At 33.1% G+C, this 23,995-nt stretch overlaps 1 pseudogene; it reads right to left on the bottom strand.

Annotated features, from left to right (window-relative positions):
• Window positions 1–9,620: 9,620 nt before the first annotated feature.
• Window positions 9,621–13,556, bottom strand: LOC107848966 (annotated as a pseudogene).
• Window positions 13,557–23,995: the final 10,439 nt, after the last annotated feature.

Below are 23,995 nucleotides of genomic sequence, written 5' to 3'. Positions count from 1 at the left end.
ATTGGGTCTTTACTTTTTATATCGTTTATTTCTTTATTAATTATTCTTTTTGTTACTAGTGGTATACTAGCTCTTTCTTTTACATATCTACAATCTATTACATATTCTTTTTTACTTACTACGTAGTATTCTTCTTTTCTTCTACTAAATATGTTTTTTATTGTTGGTATTTTAAATATTTTTTCTACACTTAAATCTAATTCTTTTCCTTTTATTTCATCAAATATATGACTATCAAATATTATTTTTTGATCTATCCCTTTTTCATTTAAATATTCTTCCTTTGTTATTATTTTTATATCTTCTTCAGTTATTTGGTTTATTCTTATATCTTATTCAGTCATTTAATTCATCTAATTCACTATCTATTTTATTATCTGTTTCATTCTCTGAAATTTCATATATACTATCTTCACTTTTTAATTCGTAATCTATATAATATATCTGCATATATTCTGTATTTTTTATTTTTATTTCTGATATTTATTTATTTTTTGGGGTTTTAGGTAATTTACAATCTCTAGCTAAATGTCCTAATTTTCCGCAATTATAACAAGTACATTCTTTTATAGATTTCTTTTTCCTATATGGTCTTTTATGTTTATAATTTTTTACATAATATCTTTTTCTTGGTTTCTTATATTTATAGTTTGATTTTTTGTATTTCTTATATTTCTTATGTCTTTTTCTTTTCTTATAATATCTTTCTTCGCATCCAAATGGAGGTGCTATTTTATCTTTGCAACATGCTAAATTTCTTATTAATGCTTTTTTCATTTCTATTTCTTCTCTATATTTTTCACATAGGTTTCTATACCATTGTTGTAAAAATTTTATACTTTCTCCTAGAGTATCTACTATTTTTGCTTCATCCCAACTTTTTATTATTTTTGAACTAAATGGTTCAGGTAATTTACTAAAATATAATTTTATTATTTCTTTACTTTCTTCTGTATTATATGTTCCTTTATAATAATATTCTTTAAATACACAAGTATATTCATCTATGTAACACATATTACATATTGCTAATTTTAACATTAAATTCTTATTTATATCTTTCTCTTTATTTGTTCTTCTTCTGTTGTTGTCATGCTGCTAAATTCGTCTTTTATAGCTATTTCATATTTTTTTAATAATTCTATAGGTGTTAATTTAGTTGTAGTTGTTGATGATGTTTCTTCTGTAGGTTTGTCAGTTCTTAATACCCTTTTACTATTTTCAGTTAGATTTGAAAACCATAATTTCACTGTTCCTATTAGTGTTCTTTCTATATATTTTGGTGCATCTATTACATTTATATTATTATTTAATAATTATTTTGTCATATATCCTATCCATAATAGTATTATTTTTCTATATCTATTACACAATCGAAGTCTAAAAGGTTATAATTTTTATTAACTATTTATTTTATTGTCCATTTATCATATTCATCCTTTAGATTATATCTTTTAAACTTATTCTTATAATATATAGGTTTTCTTATTTCTGATGTTGTAGGTATTATATTTTCATCATCTTTTTTATCAAGAGTATTTATTTCTGTGTTTCTATTTTCTAAGTTTTCTTCATTAATTACTTCTTGTTTTTCATTGATTTCTAAATTTTTTTTATTTTTTAAGATTTCAGTATATGTTTCACTATCTTCTGAATCATAATTATCTGTTTCTTCAATATCTATTGTATTTATTTCTAATTTTTCTTTAAATTGATTTATCTCATTTAATAATTTTTGTTCTTTATATTTTTCTTTTTTTTATTTGTCTTTTTTCATACAAATCTTTTAGCATTTGTAGTTCTTTTTCTAATTCAGTAATCCTACTATTTTTAGTTTCTTCTATTTTTCGTATTTCCTCTGTAGTTTGTTGTTTTATTTTTTCTACTTCCCTTTTTCTATCTATTTCTTCATTTTCTTTTTCTATTCTTACCATAGCTGTCAATTTATCTTCTAATTTTAATTCTTCTTTTTCTAACATTAAATATAAGTGTTCACCTATTTTCTTATATCTTCTTCCTAGATTAGAAAATACTATTTTTATTTTTAATCCTTCATGGTTTTCATATATTTTTTCATCTATTATAAATTCGTCTTTGTTCATTTTATTTAAATGTATATAAGTTATGTTGATATATATATTCTAGAATATCTATTGTTGATTCTAAATTTGATATTTCTTCTTTTTATGCATTTATTGAGTTTTTGCTAACTCTAACAATTATGTTATACTGTAGTCTTTCTATCCTTATTTTTAATTCTTTACGTTTTTTAGATAGTATTTGCTTTAATTCTTTATATTTTGATAATTTTTGTACGTTATTCATCTAAATAATATTTTTATCAAATAAATCATAATTAATAAATCAATCAAATAAATCCAAATATATACTACTTCCGTAACTTTAAACTAATAAATTAAAGTTTAAATTATATACTACTTCCGTAACTTTAAACAGCATAGGCTCTGATACCAATTGTAGGGGGTGCGGATAACTTGTGTGGTAAAATAGATTCATTGCTAAACTTAAAGTCAAAAAATTATTCATAATTCCCTCAATTAGTTTTTTTTTTGTAAATCTCTTACTTACAAAAAAATTCAACATTCCGTCAATGATCGTGATACCGAAGTGCACTGTGCTTCAGCATGTCTGTTCTTTTTTATATCTACCAAAAGATCAATGAATTTTATAAAATTTATAATCATATCTCTTTGGTTTAATAAAAAGTCCAACAAAGTGAATATTTTGTTTGATACTGCCAATTATTATAAAAGGAATTCACTATCCGTTGATCAATAGCGTAATTTAGTTGATTTTAAAGTGATGTTCCATTACATCACATAAATCTCTTATTCTCTAAAATCAAGAAATCCTTGATAAACAACATTGAGAATGGGACTAAAGTAAGAAAAAATAGGGTCGATTTAATAAAGTAAAAACATCTACAACTTATCATATAAGTACGAAAAGTAATGGGAGAAATTATTCCTTATTTCCTTTTATTACTGTGTCAACTATCATTAATGATATCATTAGGAGAAAGATATTGTGTTCAGTCACTAATTCACTATAACGTGAACAAGGACACGTTGTTCTGGACAATAGGTGAACAGGGCTACTAGAAGGAAATCATGACAAAATGACTTCTTTTTCTTTTGGAACAATACATGTTCCCACTATTAGAAAATATGAAATTAGCGCCAGATAAATTTTATAGTTAAACAATAAGAATTTTATTCTAACTTTATTTAATTATAAATTGGCGCTGAATAATAAAAAAATCTAATTGGCTGAGAGCAGCGCCCCTCCTCGGGCCTCTTTTTGATAAATATTTATTCCTAGAGAGTTCAAGATATTTTTTATGGTGAAATTGATAATTATACTATTCTTAGGAAGCAATGATTAATGATTAGCAAGAATACGTTGCTAAATAAGATTAGCGATGAATTTTTCTATTTAGCTACAACTTTTATCCATCCCTAAATCCTTTTTTTTTTAGTAGTGATATAATTTGTTCAATTGATATGTATATCTATAATCTATCTATATTTATAATATATTAAAAGTCTGAAGGCCCTTAAAAAAGTGATTTGAACTTTTTGCCCTTCATTAAAATATATTTCAATAGACAAAATTTTCTTTTCGCGTTTTTCCTTTATTAAATAAAGAATTCCTAAAATATATGAAAAAAAATATAAAATATAGCTCTTAAAATATTCAACTTATCATGTGTATTATTGTTAATATGCATTACCATATAAGAATTAGGTCTAAAAATTGAAGAAGTAATTTCTCCAGAAGTAAGGTCCCATCTTCATATGATTCTCATGCAATTTTAGAGTGCATCTCTTAAAGAAAAATCTCAAGAAGTCACTAATCAAAAGAAAGCTATCTTACGGAGACAAAAAGATTATTTTCAAAAGATTTTGACTCAGGTAAAGTTTAGTTCACACAGATTTATATATAATTTTATATTATTTGACATGAGACACACCTTCAACACACGTATACTAAACTAGTAAAAAATAAATATAAAAGAAGACATAAAAATTATTGACAGAATAATCTATCATTAAACACAACTCTTTTAATGATTACATTAGGTATAGGGGTGGGCATTCGGTTAGTTCGGATTGATTGTTTAATATCGGTTCAGTTTTTCGATTTTTGGATTGATGAAAATGACAATCATAACCAAACCGAAATAAATTCGATTTGGTTCGATTTTTACAAATTCGATTCGGTTATTTTGGATTTTTATTTTGGTTTTGAAGATTAAAGTAGTGAGCATTTAAATTTGGTGATTTTTCTAAAAAATATGATTTTTTAAACCTATTTTTCATCCCAAATATAATTAATTCAACACACGTGAAATAACCATAAGTTTAACATAATATATAACAACATTATGCATAAGTTTGAATAAACAATCCACAAAATTGTTGAATTATCATAAAAACAATCCACACAGCAGTCACAGTCATAGACGTTGACGTGACGGCATTAGTGGCACTCGACAGCGACTACCAACGACGGTGACGAATTGGCGATAGTCAAAATTTTAAATGAACTGAGTACTGATGATGACGATGGCTGAGCCTGAGCGTCGCTACAGCCTTCACTACTAAATGATTATAATTTATATATTTATTTTTTTTATATATATATATATATTATTTATTTAATTTCGGTTTATTCGATTTTTTTTTGAAAATTCGAAAACCAAACCGTTTAACCGAATTTTTAAAATTTGAAATCCAAATCAATCCGAAAAATAGAAAAACTGAAACAAAATAAAATTTTGATTCAATTTTTTAGTTTTTCGATTTGAACCAAAATAGGCCCAAATAAGATATGTCCTTGCTGATATTTCTCTCTTTGAGTCAATCCCTTACAATTTTTTCCAAAAAGCCTCTACTCGGGCATGTCTCAAACTATCAAATCAACTTACGCCAGTTCATCCTTACATGCCACTATTCCATTTCACAGCCACAAGAATTATAGGAAACTTCTTCAGTTGGGCCAATAAATGCTTTTGGTCGAGTGATGCGTCGGAGGCTTATGTTTTATTGATCAGGCCAAGCCAAGAGCCCAATATTCGTGTACTCTTCAATCTATTCTTATTAATGTTGTAAATAAATATTATAAAATATACTAAAACAAAAGGGGAAGGGAGAGAGACCTATAGATATAAGAGAAGATTTTATTTTCTTCTACTTTGGTGTGTCTTACAATGTAGCATACAATGCCTTTTATAGGTAAGAGTTTGTGAAATAAGTGTACCATGTGAAAATAAATAAAATTTACATCCTACAATAGTATGTGTAGAATATGTAGTATGTGAAGTTACAATAGTGTAGTATATGAACATCCATCAAATACATTATTTACAATACTCCTCCTTGGATGTTCATGTAAAAGAAAAATTCTAAAGAAATAAGATGTACAATAGCGGTTTGTAATACGCCTTGTTTGCTGCCTCATTAAAAACCTCACCAGGAAAATCTAGTGGGATAAAACCTTGGTTAAGGAAAAAAGAGTGCAACGCGTATGTACTCCCCCTAACAAAAACATCACTTAATAACTAGGAGAAGAGGCATCCCAATCTTGTATCTCAACTTCTCAAAGGTTGATGTTGGCAATGTTTTAGTGAACATACCTGCTAGATTATTGCTTGAATGATTTTTTTTGAACATCTATTTCACCTTTGTTCTCAAGATCATGAGTGAAAAAGAATTTTGGTGAAATGTGTTTTGTTTTATCTCCTTTGATGTAACCTCCCTTCAACTGAGCTATATATGCAGCATTATCTTCATACAATGTAGTTGGAATATCCTTATTCAAAGAAAATCCACACATTTCCTGAATATGTTGAGTCATTGATCTCAACCAAACATACTCTCGCCTCGCTTCATAAATAGCAACTATTTCTGCATGATTTGAAGAAGTTGCAGCTAATGTTTGCTTCATTGAACGCCGTGATATAGCTGTGCCACCATATATAAATAAATAACCCATTTGAGATCAAGCCTTATGTGGATCAGATAAGTATCCGACATCTGCATAACCAATCATTTCTAACTTGGATTCATTTGAATAAAATAATCCCAATTCAATGGTTTCCTGAAGATATCTGAATATATGCTTGACACCATTCCAATGTATTTTAGTTGGAAAAGAGTTGAATCTTGCCAATAAACTTACCGCAAAATAATTATTTGGTCAAGTATTATTGGCAAGATACATTAGTGCCCCGATTGCACTAAGATATGGAGTTTCATCACCAAGAAGCTTTTCATTATTTTCTTGAGGTAGAAATGAATCTTTGTTTATATCAAGCGATCTCACAACCATTGGGGTACTCAATGGATATAATTTATCCATGTAAAATTGCTTTAAAATCTTTTCAGTGTATATTGATTGATGGACAAAAATTTTATTTGTCAAATGCTCAATTGTAGACCGAGAAAATTTTTTGTCTTTCCCAGATCTTTCATTTCAAATTCTTTCTTCAAACACTCAACAACTTTTGAAAGCTCTTTGGGAGTACCAATGATATTCAAGTCATCAATATAAACCAGCTACTATAGCAAATTTATATCCAGACCTTCTTATAAAAACACAAGGGCAAATAGGATCATTTTTGTACCCTTCTTTCAGCAAATATTTGCTAAGACAATTATACCATATCCGTCCTGATTGTTTCAATCCATATAAGAATTTCTGAATCTTTATTGAGCAAGTTTCTTGCGAATTTTTATATGCTTTATGTACTTTGAAGGCCTATGGAATTTTCATAAAAATATTGCTGTCTAATGAGCCATATAAATAGGTCGTGACAACATCCATTAGGCACATATCAATATTTTCATGAACTGCCAGATCTATTATATATCTGAAGGTAATTTCATCCACCACAAGAGAATATGTCACCGCATAGTCAATGCCAGACCTTTGCAAAAAACCTTGTGCCACAAGTTGTGCTTTATATCTTACGACTTCACCTTTTTTATTTCGCTTTTGCACAAAAATCCATTTGTACCCCGCTGGATTGACACTTTCATGTGTTTGAACTATTTGTCCAAAAACTTCACGTTTTTCAAGTAAAGTCAATTCCACTTGAAATGCATCCTTCTAATTTGGCCAATCATTTCTCTGTCTACATTCATTGACAGATTTTGATTCCAAATCCTCATCTTGTTCCATTATTTCAGTAGCAACATTGTAAGCAAAAATATTGTCAACCATAATATTATTTCGATTCCGCTTATTTCTCGTCGAGACATAACTTATTGAGATTTATTTATCCTCATTAGTTTCAGGAACTTTAACCTCCTCAGTGGTCTTATTATTTGTTAGATCTTAAGGCTCTTTTTGAGCAACTGCTATCATATCGTGATCATTTTGCTCATTTATTTCTTTTTTTTTTGAGAATTTTTATCCTTGGAACAAATCAGTCTACCACATTTCAAACGTGGCTTAGACTCATTTGCATTGACCACTTGTCCTATCGGGATATCAACTCGAACAGGAGCATTCGCAGCTGGAATATAAGATTTATTAACCCTTGGAAGGTTAGTAAATACATCTGGTAGCTGATTTGCAATATTTTGCAAGTAAATCATCTTTTGAACCTCTTGCTCACATTGATTTATTCGAGGATCCAAATGAGATAGTGATAACGTATCCCAATCTATCTCATGTTTCAGCTGCTTATATTATCCCTTTAATATTGGGTATACTGATTCATTAAAATAACAATCGGCAAATCTTGCCATAAATAAATTTTCTGTCATAGGTTCCAAATATTTTATAATGGAAGGAGATTCATACCCAACATATATTCCCAACCTTCTTTGGGGTTTTATCTTTGTGCATTGTGGTGGAGCAATTGGAACATATACCGTATATTCAAAAATTCTAAGACGGGAGATATTTAGTTCTTGACCAAAAACCAACTGTAATGGAGAGAATTTATGATAGCTGGTTGGCCTTATGCGCACAAGTGTTGCTGTATTTCAAAATAGCATACCCCTATGTTGAAACAGGAAGTTTTGTCCTCATTAACATCAGTCCAGCTATCAATTGAAGACGTTTGATCAATGATTCTGCTAGACCATTTTGAGTGTGAACATGAGCAATCGGATGTTCAACTTTTATTCCAGTTGACATACAATAATCATTAAAGGATTGAGATGTAAACTCACCAACATTATCAAGACAAATATCTTTATTACATAATCTGAAAATTGTACTCTGAACCTTATTATTTGAGCCAAAAATCTCTCAAAAGACATATTGCGAGTTGATAATAAGCACACATGTGACCATCTTGTAAATGCATCTATCAAGATCATATAATAGTTGAAAGTTCCATAAGAAGGGTGAATTGGTCCACATATATCATCCTGTATACGTTCCAGAAATGCAGGGGATTCAATCCCAACCTTAGCTACTGATGGCTTAATAATTAACTTTTCTTGAGAACAAGCAACACAAGAGTATTCCTTTGATTAAAGAATATTTGGATTCTTCAAAGTATGTCCATGTGAATTCTCAATAATTCTGCGCATTATATTAAAATCGGGATGGCCTAACCGGTCATGCCAAATGATAAAATCATTATGATCTGTAAACTTTTTATTTACTATAGCATATGATTCAACCATACAAATTCTTGTATGATACAATCCAGAAGAAAGTGCAGATAGTTTTTCATTCACAATTTTTTTTTCATCTTTTATTGTAGTAATATAAAGATATTCAATCTTTCCTTCATTTGTAGTCTCAATGTGATAGCCATTTTGGCAAATAACCTTGAAACTTAACAAGTTTCTTTGAGACTTACTACAATATAATGCATTATCAATGGCCAATATTGTTCCTCCAGGTAGTAATAAAGTCTCTCTTTCAGAGCCCTCAATTAACTTTGTACTACCAGATATTGTATTAACATGGGCCATATTCATAATCAAATTAGAGAAATATTTATTTTCTCTTAATATAGTGTGAGTTGTAGCACTATCAAGAAGACACATATCTCCATTACTCATCTTGGATCCAGTTGAAGATTGAGAAAATTTTACTATCTTCACAAAATAAAAATACATGATAAGAAAAGTGAAATCTCACAATCTTACAATAAAACTTAAATACTTATTATTTTCTCTTGAAATGTAAAAATGACGTAATGGAAAAATATGCTAAAAACAACATAATAAAAGAACATATTTATTTCTCCAATAACTTGATCAAGATTTAGTTTTGGTTTCCAAAGAAGTCTTCAGCTTCCAAATGAGTTATATCATCAAGGTCATCAAAATCATCATCTTTCAAGATCAAGTTTGCCTCAACATTGTCATCATATTTTTGTGAAGGTCCTGCCTCATCATCATTTTTAAAAGTCAAATGTAACTCCATTCGGGCATTAGAAGAGGTCCCACCTTCATTTCTCTTTCTTTTGAAAAATTCTTGATGCCTAGCAAAATGCGTAGGCGCCCGACATTCATTCTTTCAGTGGCCTTTCATGCCATAACGATGACAATTACCTCTTGAAGGATTGTTTGGTGACCTATTTGGTTCTCCCCTCTTTGGTTACCACCACCACCACGATTATTATATCATCCCCTGCCATTATCACGTCCACGCATATTATTATGACTCCGATCTTGTCGGCTTTCAGACTGACCATGTGCTTGTACCCCATTTTCTTCCAGTAGTGGAGCAACTCTAGTGGGATGGGCTTCATGATTTTTCATCAAAAGGGCATTATGTTGCTCAGCCACTAGAAGGCATGAGATCAATTCAGAATACTTCTGAAAGCCCTTTTCACGGTATTGCTGCTGCAATATCACATTTGAGGCATGAAAAGTAGTTAGTAATTTTTCCATCATGTCCTCATCATTTATAGTTTTACCACATAATTTCAATTGGGAAACAATCCTAAATACAACAGAATTATATTCAACAATGATTTTAAAGTCTTGAAACTGTAAGTGCATCCACTCATAACGAGCTCTAGGCAGTACCATGGCCTTTAGGTAGTCATACCTTCCCTTCAAATCAATCGACAATTCAAGCGGACCTTTCACAGTAAGGTATTCAACCTTCAGTCCTTCATCTAGATGATGACGAAGGAAAATCGTAGCCTTGACCTTGTCCTGACTCGATGCTGCATTATCCGGGGTAATAGTAGCACTAAGACCCTTAGCAGCTAGGTTAATCTCAGCATCGAGAACCCATGACAAGTAATTTTTTCCGGAGATGTCAAGTGCTACAAAATCAAGGCTTCGACAAGTTTGACATGATGAAAACTATCATAAAAATAATGAAGTTAGACAACAATACAATAACATAAAAAAAAAATTTCATGTGTAACTTTAACGTTAAAAATAAAACTTTGATAAAATAAAAATAACAAACTACAATATTCAAGACAAGTAAGTTGATTATACCTGACGGATTGAGAACTTGAAAAAGAGTAGATTCGTGCTGATAACGTGTTGTAAATAAATATTCTGAAATATACTAAAACAAAAGGGGATGGGAGAGAGACCTATAGATGTAAGAGAAGATTTTATTTTCTTCTACTTTGGTGTGTCTTACAATGTAGCATACAGTGCCTTTTATAGGTAAGAGTATGTGAAATAAGTGTATTATGTGAAAATACATAAACTTTACATCCTACAATAGTATGCGTAGAATGTGTAGTATGTGAAGTTACAATAGTATAGTATATGAACATCCACCAAATGCATTATTTACAATAATTAAGATATTTTCTAAATTATATATGAAAGATTGAAGGGTCAAAATACTCCTAAACTATGGTTAGTTAAATATTCACATTGACTAGATTAAATATTTGTCCACAAATGCTTTTAGGTACGTATAGCTGTAAACATCTTTGACGAAGTGACATATGTATCGACTCTACTAGCTAATGGCGGACCTAGGATTTAACGATAGTGGATGCTTAAAAAATTTAAAAACTGAAAAAAGTAAAAACTCTCATTGACTAGATTAAATATTTGTCCACAAACGCTTTTAGGCACATATAGCTGTAAACATCTTTGACTAAGTGACATATGTAACGACTCTATTAGCTAATGGCGAATGAATATGAATGATCGATAAAGCAAAGGCTCGAAATGCTCCGCGACTACGTATATCTATTCAAACTCGCTTTTTGTTCAATTATAAAAAAATATGCATTTTGATGAAGATTTATAACATTATTCAAGTAAATACAAATCAAAATCATAAAAATATAAGTTTGTGATATAGCTAAACCTAATTCTTAATGTTTTTGAAACCATGATGAAGTTGTAGCTTAATAGTATGGACAAGAAGTCGGAGATATCAATGTCACTGCTGCGACAAAACCACAACTAAGAAGATGGTGGAGAAGTAGATGTCGAATGTGATGGAGAACATATTAGTTTACATCAATAATATTTTTTTTACCTTTAACTTTAATTTTTAACCTAGTAATGATTTAATTAACTTTTTAACGATGGAGTTATTTTTCCACAACGAGTATCACGTGACATAATATTTAAATAAAAGAGGGAGAATAGCGCACACATCAAATATTAGTTAAGGTCTGTTTCGCTAATTGGTGCATATCAATTTACATAATATTTTATAGGATAAAAACCTTGGGTGCTTTGACCTTCGTATGGTTTTGAATAGCTTTGAATATTAATCAAATTGACAACAACAACAACAACAACAACAAACCCAGTGTATTCCCACTTCGTGGGGTCTGGGGGGTAAGATGTACGCAGTCCATACCTCTACCTCTGATGAAGTAGAAAGGCTGTTTCCGAAAGACCCCCGGCTCAAGTCACGAGATATCACACAAACACATAGTACAGCACAGAAGCAGATGACATAACATAGATACGGCACCCATAAGGAATATAAAACAGAGTCAAGCAGGAATGCAGGAATATAAAGCAGAGGAAAGCACACATATTCGTGGAACACGGAACACGGAGCATTGAATACGGAGTCATAACAGGAATACGCCCCCACCAATTAATTCCCTACACTAGCGACCCGAACTGGCCCTAATCCTCTGCCGTAATACGCATCTTCCAAACCTTCCTATCTAGGGTCATGTCCTCGGTGAGCTGTAACTGTTCCATGTCCCGCCTAATCACCTCACCCCAGTACTTCTTCGGTCTACCCCTACCCCGTCTAAAACCATCCAACGCTAGCCTCTCACACCTACGGACCGGGGCATCCGTGCCCCTCCTCTTCACGTGTCCGAACCATCTCAATCGTGCTTCCCGCATCTTACACTCCACTGAAGTCACACCAACCTTCTCCCGGATAGTCTCATTCCGAACTCTATCCCCTCGGGTCAGTCCACACATCCAGCGCAACATCCGCATTTCTGCCACCTTCATTCTTTGGATGTGGGAGTTCTTAACTGGCCAACACTCCGCTCCATACAGCAAGGCCGGACGGACTACCACCCTATAGAATTTGCCTTTAAGCTTGGGCGGCACCTTCTTATCACACAGCACCCCCGATGCGAGTTTCCACTTCATCCATCCCGCCCCAATACGGTGCGAGACATCCTCGTCAATCTCACCGTTACTCTGGATCACGGACCCGAGATACTTGAACTTATCCCTCTTCCCTACCTCCTGTGCTTCTAGCCTCACTACTACCTCATTCTCCCGCCTCACGTCATTAAACTTACATTCCACATACTCTGTCTTGGTTCTGCTCACCCTGAACCCTTTAGACTCCAGAGTTTGCCTCCACAACTCTAATTTGTCATTCACACCCCCTCGAGTCTCATCTATCAGGACTACATCGTCTGCAAAAAGCATACACCACGGCACCTCCCCTTGGATACGCCGCGTCAACACATCCATTACTAACGCAAACAAAAAGGGGCTAAGCGTAGATCCCTGATGCAATCCTGTCAGGACAGTGAAATGCTCTGAGTCTCCCCCCCGTCCTCACCTGGGTTTTCGCTCCGTCATACATATCCTTAATTACTCTGATATATTCCTGCGGTACTCCACTCACCTCCAAGCATCTCCAAAGCACTTCCCTGGGGACTTTGTCGTACGCCTTTTCCAGGTCGATGAACACTATGTGCAGATCCTTCTTCCTCTCCCTATACTGCTCCACCAACCTCCGTACCAGGTGGATTGCCTCCGTCGTCGAGCGGCCGGGCATAATCCGAACTGGTTTTCCGAAATAGACACTAACCGTCTCAGCCTCACCTCGACCACTCTCTCCCAGATCTTCATAGAGTGACTCAGTAGCTTAATCCCCCTATAGTTATTGCAACACTGAATGTCCCCCTTATTCTTATAGAGAGGGATCATGGTACTCCACCTCCACGCCTCGGGCATCTTTGCCGTCCTGAAAATCTCATTGAACAATGCAGTCAACCACCTTACACCAGCCTCTCCAACGAACTTCCAAAACTCCACCGGTATCTCATCCGGCCCCGTCGCCCTACCCCTTCGCATCCTGCGGACTGCCTGTCTAACCTCGTCTACCTTAAAACGTCTACAATAGCTAAAATCCCGACACTCCCCTGAGTGCTCCAGTTCCCCTAACACAATAGCTCTGTCCCCCTCGTCATTCAAGAGCCTATGGAAGTACAACTGCCATCTCTTCTTTATGTGGCCGTCCTCCACCAACACTCTACCGTCCTCCCCTTTAATGCACCTCACCTGATCGAGGTCACGACCCTTCCTCTCCCTAGCTTTAGCGAGTCGGAACAACTTTTTCTCCCCTCCTTTCCCCTGTAACCCTGCATACAAGCTCTCAAAAGCGGCCGTCTTAGCTGCCGTGACCGCTGACTTCGCCTCCTTCCTCGCTAGCTTGTACTCTTTCCTGTTTACCCGCTTCTCTTCCTCGTCCTTACTTTCCACCAACTTAGCATACGCCTCTTTCTTGGTCTCCACTTTCTTCCCCACCTCTTCATTCCACCACCAATCCCCCCCGATGATGTCCGGCCCGGCCCCTAGAAACACCCAACACCTCCCTTGCATTCTCCCTGATGCACGTTGCCGCCCTGTCCCACATATTATCCACATCCCCCCTACACTCCCACACCCCCATTCCCGCCAGCCTCTCCCCTATCTCCCACGCATCCACTGGCGTCAAACCGCCCCACTTGATTAAAACAAGTCAACTAATATGACATAGAAGAAATACTGATTAATATCAAACTTGAATTCTAATTAAATTGACATGATCTTACACAGATAAATATACATTTACTTGGCAGCTGATTTGATATTATAAACTATATATACATTCACTGTGCTTTGAGCTAATAACACATGCTACTAGTGTTTAATGAAACATTAATTAAATACCTAAAACAGGGTTAATTTTGGTGTTTTGTTAGACTGATGAGTTGTAATTACAAGGACGTGTTATGTACAATCAATCATATTATAATACTACTAATCAAGATTTAACTGACAAAGACCAGAGAAAAAAGCAGAATGGAAATAGGGTTTACGTTCCCAATCCCACCTCTAATGACAAAACCTAAGTTCTATATCAACTAGCTCTATTAAAAGAATTATTCCCCCGTCAAAATTTGATTAGAATAAATATATTAAAAGAGCAAAAAGGGGTTGTTTAGAATTTTAGATGTTAACTCGTTGGACCTTATTGAGTTTATTCCTAGAGTCATTTTTCTTTCTTGAAACCTTTTGATAAACTTGACTAACTTGGACATTACTCGATCAATATGAGAGATATTTATTACTGTTCACTTGTACAAATATCAGATGATCCTATCCACCAAAGCTTTGATACATAAGTATAAATAATTTAATAAAAAATCTTTTTGGCCATAAAATTTAGCTATAATAGAAATAAATTCTATTCACACTATAAATTAGTTTTCTTTTGGACATTTTTGCCCCTTCCATCTTAAATTTAAAATTTTTCATTACTTATTTTATTACTCTTTCCCAATACATTGAAAACTATCCCAATACATGAGAATGGACAAAATAACATAATTTTCATAAATATGATTGCATAGTACTTACTGCTTGAAAAGAATAGTCTAGGATAAAAATAATAATATAAAATTAATTAATTATATTCTCATATATCCAAAATCAGTGTGACCAAAGTAGTATTATCTGAAATTTTTAATTTAACATTATATATTTATGTATCATATCTACTTAATTATGCGGTTTATCATATAAATAATTCTTATTTTTTTAATCTTTAATTTTAAATTTTATATCTCTTTATTTTATATAGATAAATCGGAGGTATAGATATATCTTAAAACCTATCAATATTTTGAATAACTTTTAGTTTTTTTATTTTTGTTGAAATCTGATTCGTAGTTTAATATTACATAAAATAAGCAATTATCGAAATTTCCAACACAAAAAGTTAATTATTTTTTTATGAATCCAGTTGTACAATTTTAATTATGCTATAATTTTTCTCATGATAATTCAAATAATTTTTTTTTCATTTCAAATCTTTTCTATCTATATTTTAAAAATATTCTATCCTTAAAATTTAGAACACGAAAATTATTTGACCACAATTTTTGTGTACTATTAGAAAATAACAAATTAAAGGACATATAATAGCTATAATAGTGATTTTATGAAATTGATTTGAGACACATAATAAATACTAATTCTCATAGCACTTGATTAGGATAAGCTTGTGTGAGACTTAGTAAAATTTTGTTTAGATTTGATATAATTAGTTAATCAAAGTTAGTATAATTACTTATTTTTAAAAATTACATTTAAAATTTACAAGCTATAAAATTAAATTCAATCGTCGACAACTCTAATGATACTTCAAATACTCTATATGTGAGATAAGACTATCAATTAATTTTAATCGTGGATATACATATATGTATGCTTAAGATACCGAAATAGCTCATTATTGGTATTAAATCAATAATAATTAATACAAGCTAAATCTTCTAATCGATAATTAAGTCCAAAAAATGAAATTTAATTTATTCATTTTTCTCTTTATAAAGAGGTTCTCTTTCATCCAAAAATTGACTATAATTTCTTACATAGATTTCATTTTAAAATACTGAACTTCTATCGATACCATTGCACTAAAGATATTATTATCGAACAAACATAATGTAACACAGTGAAATTATTTTTTTTAAAATTAATATAATTAGTTGATTAAAAGAAATTAAACTTAATTGTCCATTTATTTAGATATAAATTATTGTATAGATACGCTTTTATAATTTTTATGTTCAGTTTTAATCCTTGTTCAACTAACAATAATTACATTTGTAGTAATTATTAATTAATTTAATTTAATAATAGACGATAAAAGTATTATTCCAATAAATAATGTTTGGGAGTCATAACGATTATCAAAATATTTAATCAAGATAAAACTTAAGTTTAAACGCAGTAAAATTTTATTTAAATAGGATACAGTTAATTGATTAAAAATAATTACATTATAATCACTGATCTATTTAAATTATATTTCAAATTTACTTGTAAGACTCGGTAAGATTGTATCAAATCAAATCAAATGATTAAAAATTCAATTTAATTAGATCGACAAATATATTATTGTGATAAAACTTGGGGGTTTGGGCCACAGGTGATAAAAGAGTTTTAAAATGAGGTGTAGGTGACACAAGTCTTAATTATTAGGTGGAGGTGACAATTACTTTATTATGGATTAAGAAAGTTGGGGAAGTTTGAAAATAACCCACAAGTTTTTAAATTTACACTTTGATCCAAATGTTAGCCTATATAATGGAAAACGGAGGGAAAAAAAGGCATCTTTCTCTCTCTTCTCACCTTTGGTTGATTTCTCTCTCTTAGAGATTTTTGTTGTTCATTGTTGCTACTGCTTCATTCATCATTTTCTGCTTCATTATAATCATTTTCTACTTTATTATTATCTTCATCTTGTTCTTGTTGACCATTTGTTGTTGTTGTTGTTACCGCTACTGTTGCTATTTGACCAATTTCTTAGGTCAAATTTTGTTTCTAACATTACTTTCCACTTTCGCATTACTTCATAGGAGGCGTTGGTAAGTCAAATTATGATTTTTAGTTGAATTTGTCAACTGGGTAACTGCTATTGTGTTGTTGTTTTCCAACAATGGATAGAACCCAATCATGAATCCAACATAAAATCCATCTGTTTAAACAGATAAATCATCTGTTGTGACAGATATTCAGACCCGTAACATAAATCCCAACAGGTAAGAATTTGTTGCAACTCATCACTTACTTGTTGCAACAAATAACACATCTGTTGGGATTCATTCACGGCACTATAAAATCATTATCAAATTTTTTTAACAAATGACTTTATTTATGTACCACTAATGAAGGGATTAATAACAATAGGGGTGGATTGTCATGGTCATTGGGTCGAGAAGAGCAATCGATATATATGGCCTTGGAAGAAGGGTAAAATACTAGAGATGATAACTATGATAGTCAAAAGTGATATTTTGTATAATGATTTTTTGAACTTAATCATCAGCTTTTGTGGACTGAATTGTCAACCGAAAGAATTCGCCATCAGCTACATGCACAGCTCCTTTAAAAATTAGAGGGTACTGCCTTTCAAGATAATCGATCAGGTTCAGTTGCGTTCTTATCTAAGTGATTCAACCAGGTTGGTGTTAAGGGTGTACATGGTTGAAAAGACTAGAGAGAATGAGAAATAGAACGTAGAAGAAGAAGAAAAAGAAGAAGAAGAAGAAGAAGAAGAAGAAGAAGAAGAAGAAGAAAAATAAGACTTCTTTGATGATAGGTTGGATGATCTAGACATGAATATTCCAGATGATGATCAAACAACTACGCCCGTTGATGCGACTAATATGATGTGCAGTTCTTCTCAATCGACACAGTCTGGAAATCTTCAAGACAACGGGATTAACTTTTTTATTGGAATGTCATTCAAGGACAAGAATGAATAATCTAACACTTTGTTTATTTCCTGCGTGAACGAAGATTTCAGAATAAAGAAGGTGATTAATTCGAGCAGTGTCTTTTGCTTCAAATGTACTAATTCGAACTGCAAATGGTGGTTGAGAGCGATGAAGTACGCAAGTTCTGACAGATTCGTCATTCATAAACATGAAAAGTATCACACATGTGGTTCGTAGCACATCTCAGGCCAAAATCCTCACGCCACGGCAAAGGTCCTCAGTGAATATTTTAGGAGTAATTTCCTCGATGGCAAAGGTCCTTTAACAAGGCTTATGGACAATCAACTTCTTACGGATTTGGGTGTCCTGGTCAGTTATTGGAAAGTATATACGACCATGGGGATTGCCAAGGACCTGGTTCGGGAGACACTCGAGCATGCGTATGAAGTCTTGGATGCTTACCGTTACATGATTAAGTCCACAAATACTGAAAGTAAGACGGCATTGCATCTGGATGAAAACGGAAGGTTCAAGTACTTTTTTGTATCCTATGGTGCTTGAATTCAATGTTTTCTATATTTGAGAAAAGGCATAGCCGTCGATGGTACCTTCTTGAAGAGCAGGTATAATAGAGTTTTGCTAGCGGTGGTGGCGCAGGATGTGGAGAATCACATCTTTTCTATCGCTTTTTGTGTAGCGGACAAGGAATGTGATGACTTTTATGGATTTTCTTTGAACAACTGCGATGCTGCGTTGAAGATATCGAAGAGTTATGTTTTATATCGGATAGGTATCCAAGTATTCCAAAGATAGGTTCACTTTTCTTCACTTCAGCTTACTTTGGTTGTTGCATCAGACATCTTGGAGAGAACATTCGAAAAAACTATCACAACGAAAGAGTCATCACCTTTTTTTATAGAGCAGCTAAAGCATATAGTAGAGAGGAGTTTTTAGACCATTTCAATCAAATAACGGATGTAAATCCCAAGGTAGCAGAATTTCTTGCACATTTCTGTTTTAAGACATGGAGCCGGGCATTCTGTCCAGCAAATAGATACATTCTTATGAATTTAATGTCTTGTTTGATTTACAAGTTTAGTTTGATGTCGTACTAAGTGATTCTTTTCTATAGGTACAATATTATGACATCAAACATAGCTGAATCAGTGAATTCATTGTTTGGCGATGAAAGAGAATTTCCCATCAAGGCTATGTTTGAAAAAATAAGCGAGAAATATAGCAATTTTTTTAACAAAAGGCGTGTACAGTTCAAGTGCCCAGAAAAAACAACTCGATTTGTTCTCAAAATTGAAAAGAAAATATCAACGAACATCAGTTTGGTGAATAGGTTATTCTTTCATAAAATAGCAGATTACAAATTCTGTATCACCGGTCATGGTGATGCTGCCATAGTCGATCTTCAAACAAGATCTTGTATGTGTAGAGTTTTTGACTTGGACAAAATACCTTGTCCACATGCTATGGCAGCCCTTCGAGCTCAATACGACCATAAATATGGACCTGAAGTTTACGAGCACTCCTCTCAATATTATTCGGTGGAAAAATATGAAATGGCATATAGTGGGTATATTACTACGGTGCCTTCCGAAGAATCTTGGGTTGTTCTAGTAGAGCTTATGGAGAGATTAATACCTCCTCTATATATTAACCCGAGCACTATCAAACCGGGAAGAAATCCATATAAAAATAGGCGTAGAGTTGGAGAATCATTTTCATCAAGAAGAAACAAGTGCTTCATATGTAAGTGCGTTGGCCACAAAAGAACTACATGCCCGAATCATAATCCACCATGATAGTTGTAATTGTAGAAACTTGTGTTGTTGTGTGTTTATTTGTTTGTTGTGAACTTTTATATATTTAACTCATTGTTGTGAACCTAATGTTATCATTTATTATATATAAAATGTTTTTTTAAATAACTTGTGCATCAATAAAATGAGAAAAAACATGAACTTAAATAATACAGCAGACCATAATTATTCTCAACAATTGCACAAACAACTGGAATGCTTTTCTCCAACAGATGATAATCTGTCGAAACAGATGAATAATCTGTTGAAACCCAACAGATGACCAATCGGTTCCAAATGTTAAAAGAACTCAAAAGCCAAAATTGCTAGTTCTACTGGATTCAACATTGCCTCCAACCGTCGATATGTCAACATGTATTAGATTAGAAGAAAACAAAGAATTTAAACGCCAAAGTCTGACTAAAAGAAAATTTTTCATTAAATGAAAAATAAAATACATTAGGTATAGATCCAATATAGAAAAATTAAAATACATATGCTAAAATAAAAAATACATTCTAATTATTATTATCATCATTATCATTAATGATAGCCGGCTAATCAACTCGCAGCAGTAGGGCTCTCATCAACCTCTGCATCTCTCTGAACATTGTCGCTCTCACAGTGACCAACTCGCTCTGCAGGTCATTAACCTTCCTTTGAAGTTCCCGCACTGTGTCACATAGAATAGCAATATCCAAAAAAGGATCAGCCATATTTAGAACATACATGAATTGACAAATGTAAAGAAAAATGTTCACAATGTAATACAATGTATACGTCCAATTGGTAAATTTATGCCAAAAGAAAACTTACCTCAACGAGAAAGGAATATACTCTTTGAAGAGAAGTGGTTGAAGATGTCACACAAAAGGGAAAAATGCAAGAAATAAATAGAGTTGAATGAAGATTGAGGGACCTATAATATAATCTGGACGTGTCAGGCCAAAAATAAGGACTGTTCAGCTCTATTGTATTAAATACATTCAAACTGGTGGCATTTTGTTTTCTGTGAAAAGTCGCAACTTTTTCTTTTACACTAATTACTTCTTACCTTTTCATAGCGATTTGAGACTCGATAAAAGCCATTATTATTGAGCTGTTGCAACAGATCGTTTAGTATTTTTAATAGATTTAGCATATGTTGCAACAGATGGATGGATTGAATGTGCAACAGACGGTTGTCAAAACAGATTTACCATCTGTTGTAATAGATGGTTTGTATATGCAAAAAATAAGACATCTGATACAACTTATGTATTATCTGTTGCAACAGATGGAGAGTATGTATAAGTTGAAGGAGATGTTTTGATATCTTCAGACAGCTGATTCATTAGTTTCAGTTTCAACAGATGGAGTATTCGATTCATTAGCTATTTTGAATGTGTGAGATAAAAAGTCTTCACCTCTTTTTAATAGTCCCTTCGTTACGTATTAGTTGGGACCCATGGGCTTGGTACACTAATTAATAAAAATATAAATTAGGTGATTGTTTTATCAAATTGGCCTTCTTAATTATGATTAGAAAGTATAAATGTGAATAATATACTTTATGTAGTCATTTAATAATAGGGGTAATCTTGAAAGAATATAATATTTTATAAATAGTAAAACTAAACTGAAACAAACATATTTAGAAAGAAGTAATCACATACGTGCAGATTAATTAAAAAAAATTCAGGTCTATCGCAACAAATTTACCATCTATTGCAACATATAGATTATTTGTTGCGACAGATGGACCATATGTTTGGAGGAGATATTTTGATTTCTTCCAACAACTGATTCGTCAGTTGCAATAGATGGAGATTTGATTCATTAGCTATTTTGAATATGTTAAGATAAAAAGTCATGACTCTTCACACCTCTATTTTAATAGTCATCACATTCGGGCAGATGAATAAACAACACTGACATATCCTGATGGGGTATGAAGAATAACATGCGTGCAACGGATCCCATTTTTATGCATGCGAGTTATGTATATTATTGATCAGGCTACCGTGAGATAAATAAAGTGCAATGATTTTGTGAATATAGTTTTTTACTGATGATTAGACACTGATTCTTCAAACAAGATCCAGAATTATACAGTTTAGTTTGATAGGTGAGAACTAATAAGGACGAAGGGTTCCAAGATGGTGGTGTCAATACCCCATTACAATTTAATGACATGATTCATGCACATGTTTTTGTGTCAAGTTTGGGGAAGGGTTCAAATTTTTGGTGGCAGTGTAAATATCCAATAGTGATTGAACCGGTTTTAATGGCACAATGAACTTCTTGAAAGGCCTTCAATGGACTTCCGGTTTACACTTTTTAGGCTTGGACATTTGAAGCCATTTCTCCCCTCCGAAAGTAGTTAATGGATTACCCGGATGAGGTTTCTCATCCAAGGATATTTAGGTGGTTCGCTGCAAAGAGCAACACCAATATTAAGGAAGCTGATCTCTTTAACCCTCCGGATGATGTAGTACGTCTTCTTCAAGTAAAATAATTCTACTCAAAGATAAGAAATATATTGAACAGATGTTATATCTGATGCACCAGATGGGATATCTGTTGCGATGGGGTATATCTTACATCAGATTACCCATCTGTGGCTTCGGTTCTCTGAACCCAACTCCTAAAAGATTAACCATCTACTGTAAATTATGCAATAGATGTTTAATCTGATAACATATTGTTTATCTATTACGACGTATAGATCAACTATTGCATAAAAGATTACCCGTCTTATGCAGCTGTTGCAACAGATGATTGATATTTTGCATTAGATTATCCATGTGTTGCTCTGTTTCTCCGAACCAGACTCAAACGGATTTTAACCATATACTACAAACTATGCAATAGATGGGTCTTTTTTTTAAAAAAATGTAGCCCAACTGTGAAAATTATTATATTATATGATTTAAATGCATTTTTCTTTTTTTTTTCTTTTTTATAGGTTGTGCATCCATGGATCGTGCCTACTAAGGAGGAGTCGGTGATGACTTCTTATATTACTCTAGGTCATGTTGATACTATTTCAAACCCAAAGATGGAGTTAATAAAGAAGGAATTGGTTGGAGCAATAGCCATAAGAAGAGCAGTTAGGCAAGGTCAGCCTAATGTTGAGGCTCTTCATGACCAACCTTTTACTAAGGCAGATCCAGGTGCTTCTTCTGGTGGAGTTGTTGGTATTGGTGGCAGGCATGCTGATGCTGCTACCACTCATGATGATGAGCATGCTGATGCTTAAGAAAGAATAGATATGTTTGAAAACACCTCTTTTCGCCCTTACACAGGTCCCTCTCAACCCTCTTCACCCTCGTGTTCTCGTTGCGAATGCGACGAGTGCAAGGACAGACAGAATAAACTCTTTGAAAAAGTAGAGGCTATCTCTAAAGCTATCAAGGAATTCAAATCCAAGAGGTGTGTCATACCATCCAAGAAGGTGAGGGAGCCACACACTCCTACAACATTGGTTAGGAGAAAGAAAAGAGCAATTAGAGACGTACTCTCCACTCAAAAATCAAAAGAAATTACAATTCCTCCCTCTCAAAAAACTGTTGAAGTTCCGGGGCCAGTCAAGAAGGAGGACCTATATGTGGAACTTGGCGCCGAAGAGAAAATGGATCTGTGACAGGCCAAGAATGCCAAGTCAGGCGTACCAGATTACCCCAGGCCTACCTTTTCCCCCCAAGACTTCTAGACTATGACTAATATGCATATGCCGTACGAGGACAAGACAATTTTACTTTTCCTAACCTAGCCCTTTTAATCTACCCTATGAAGAAGAAGCTACGTTACTGATTTCACATCTGTTGCAACAGCTGGGTATACTGGTGCAACTGGTTGTGGTTCTGTTGTAACTTATTATCCATCTGTTGCATAAGTTGCGTTGGATTATTGATTTAGAGAACCCTATGCAATAGATAGACCATCCGTTGTATCTTTATAATTACTAACCTATTTAAAAATTGACTTCTTATCTCATGGCATGTTGACATAATTCTCTGCCTCATGAGGAAAAGGCAATTAATTTATCGGGAAGTTTATGACGCTACTGATAGGATAATGGGCCTCGACTTCTGCAAGAAGCTCAAGGATAGGTACGATCAACTCAATGGAGAGGCGTCAGCCCTTGGTGTGGGACTTGATTTCCTAGTTCCTACGTTGGTCTTGGATAAAGAAGAAATATTAGGATATGTTAGAGGGGACAGGCCAAATCCACACGGCAAGAGCTGAACCGAGGCAAAAAGGATTCTTGCAGTCATTAGCGTGA

Source organism: Capsicum annuum, chromosome 12, assembly GCF_002878395.1.
Source record: "Capsicum annuum cultivar UCD-10X-F1 chromosome 12, UCD10Xv1.1, whole genome shotgun sequence".
NCBI lineage: Eukaryota > Viridiplantae > Streptophyta > Magnoliopsida > Solanales > Solanaceae > Capsicum > Capsicum annuum.
This window is presented reverse-complemented; position numbering and strand designations above follow the sequence as displayed.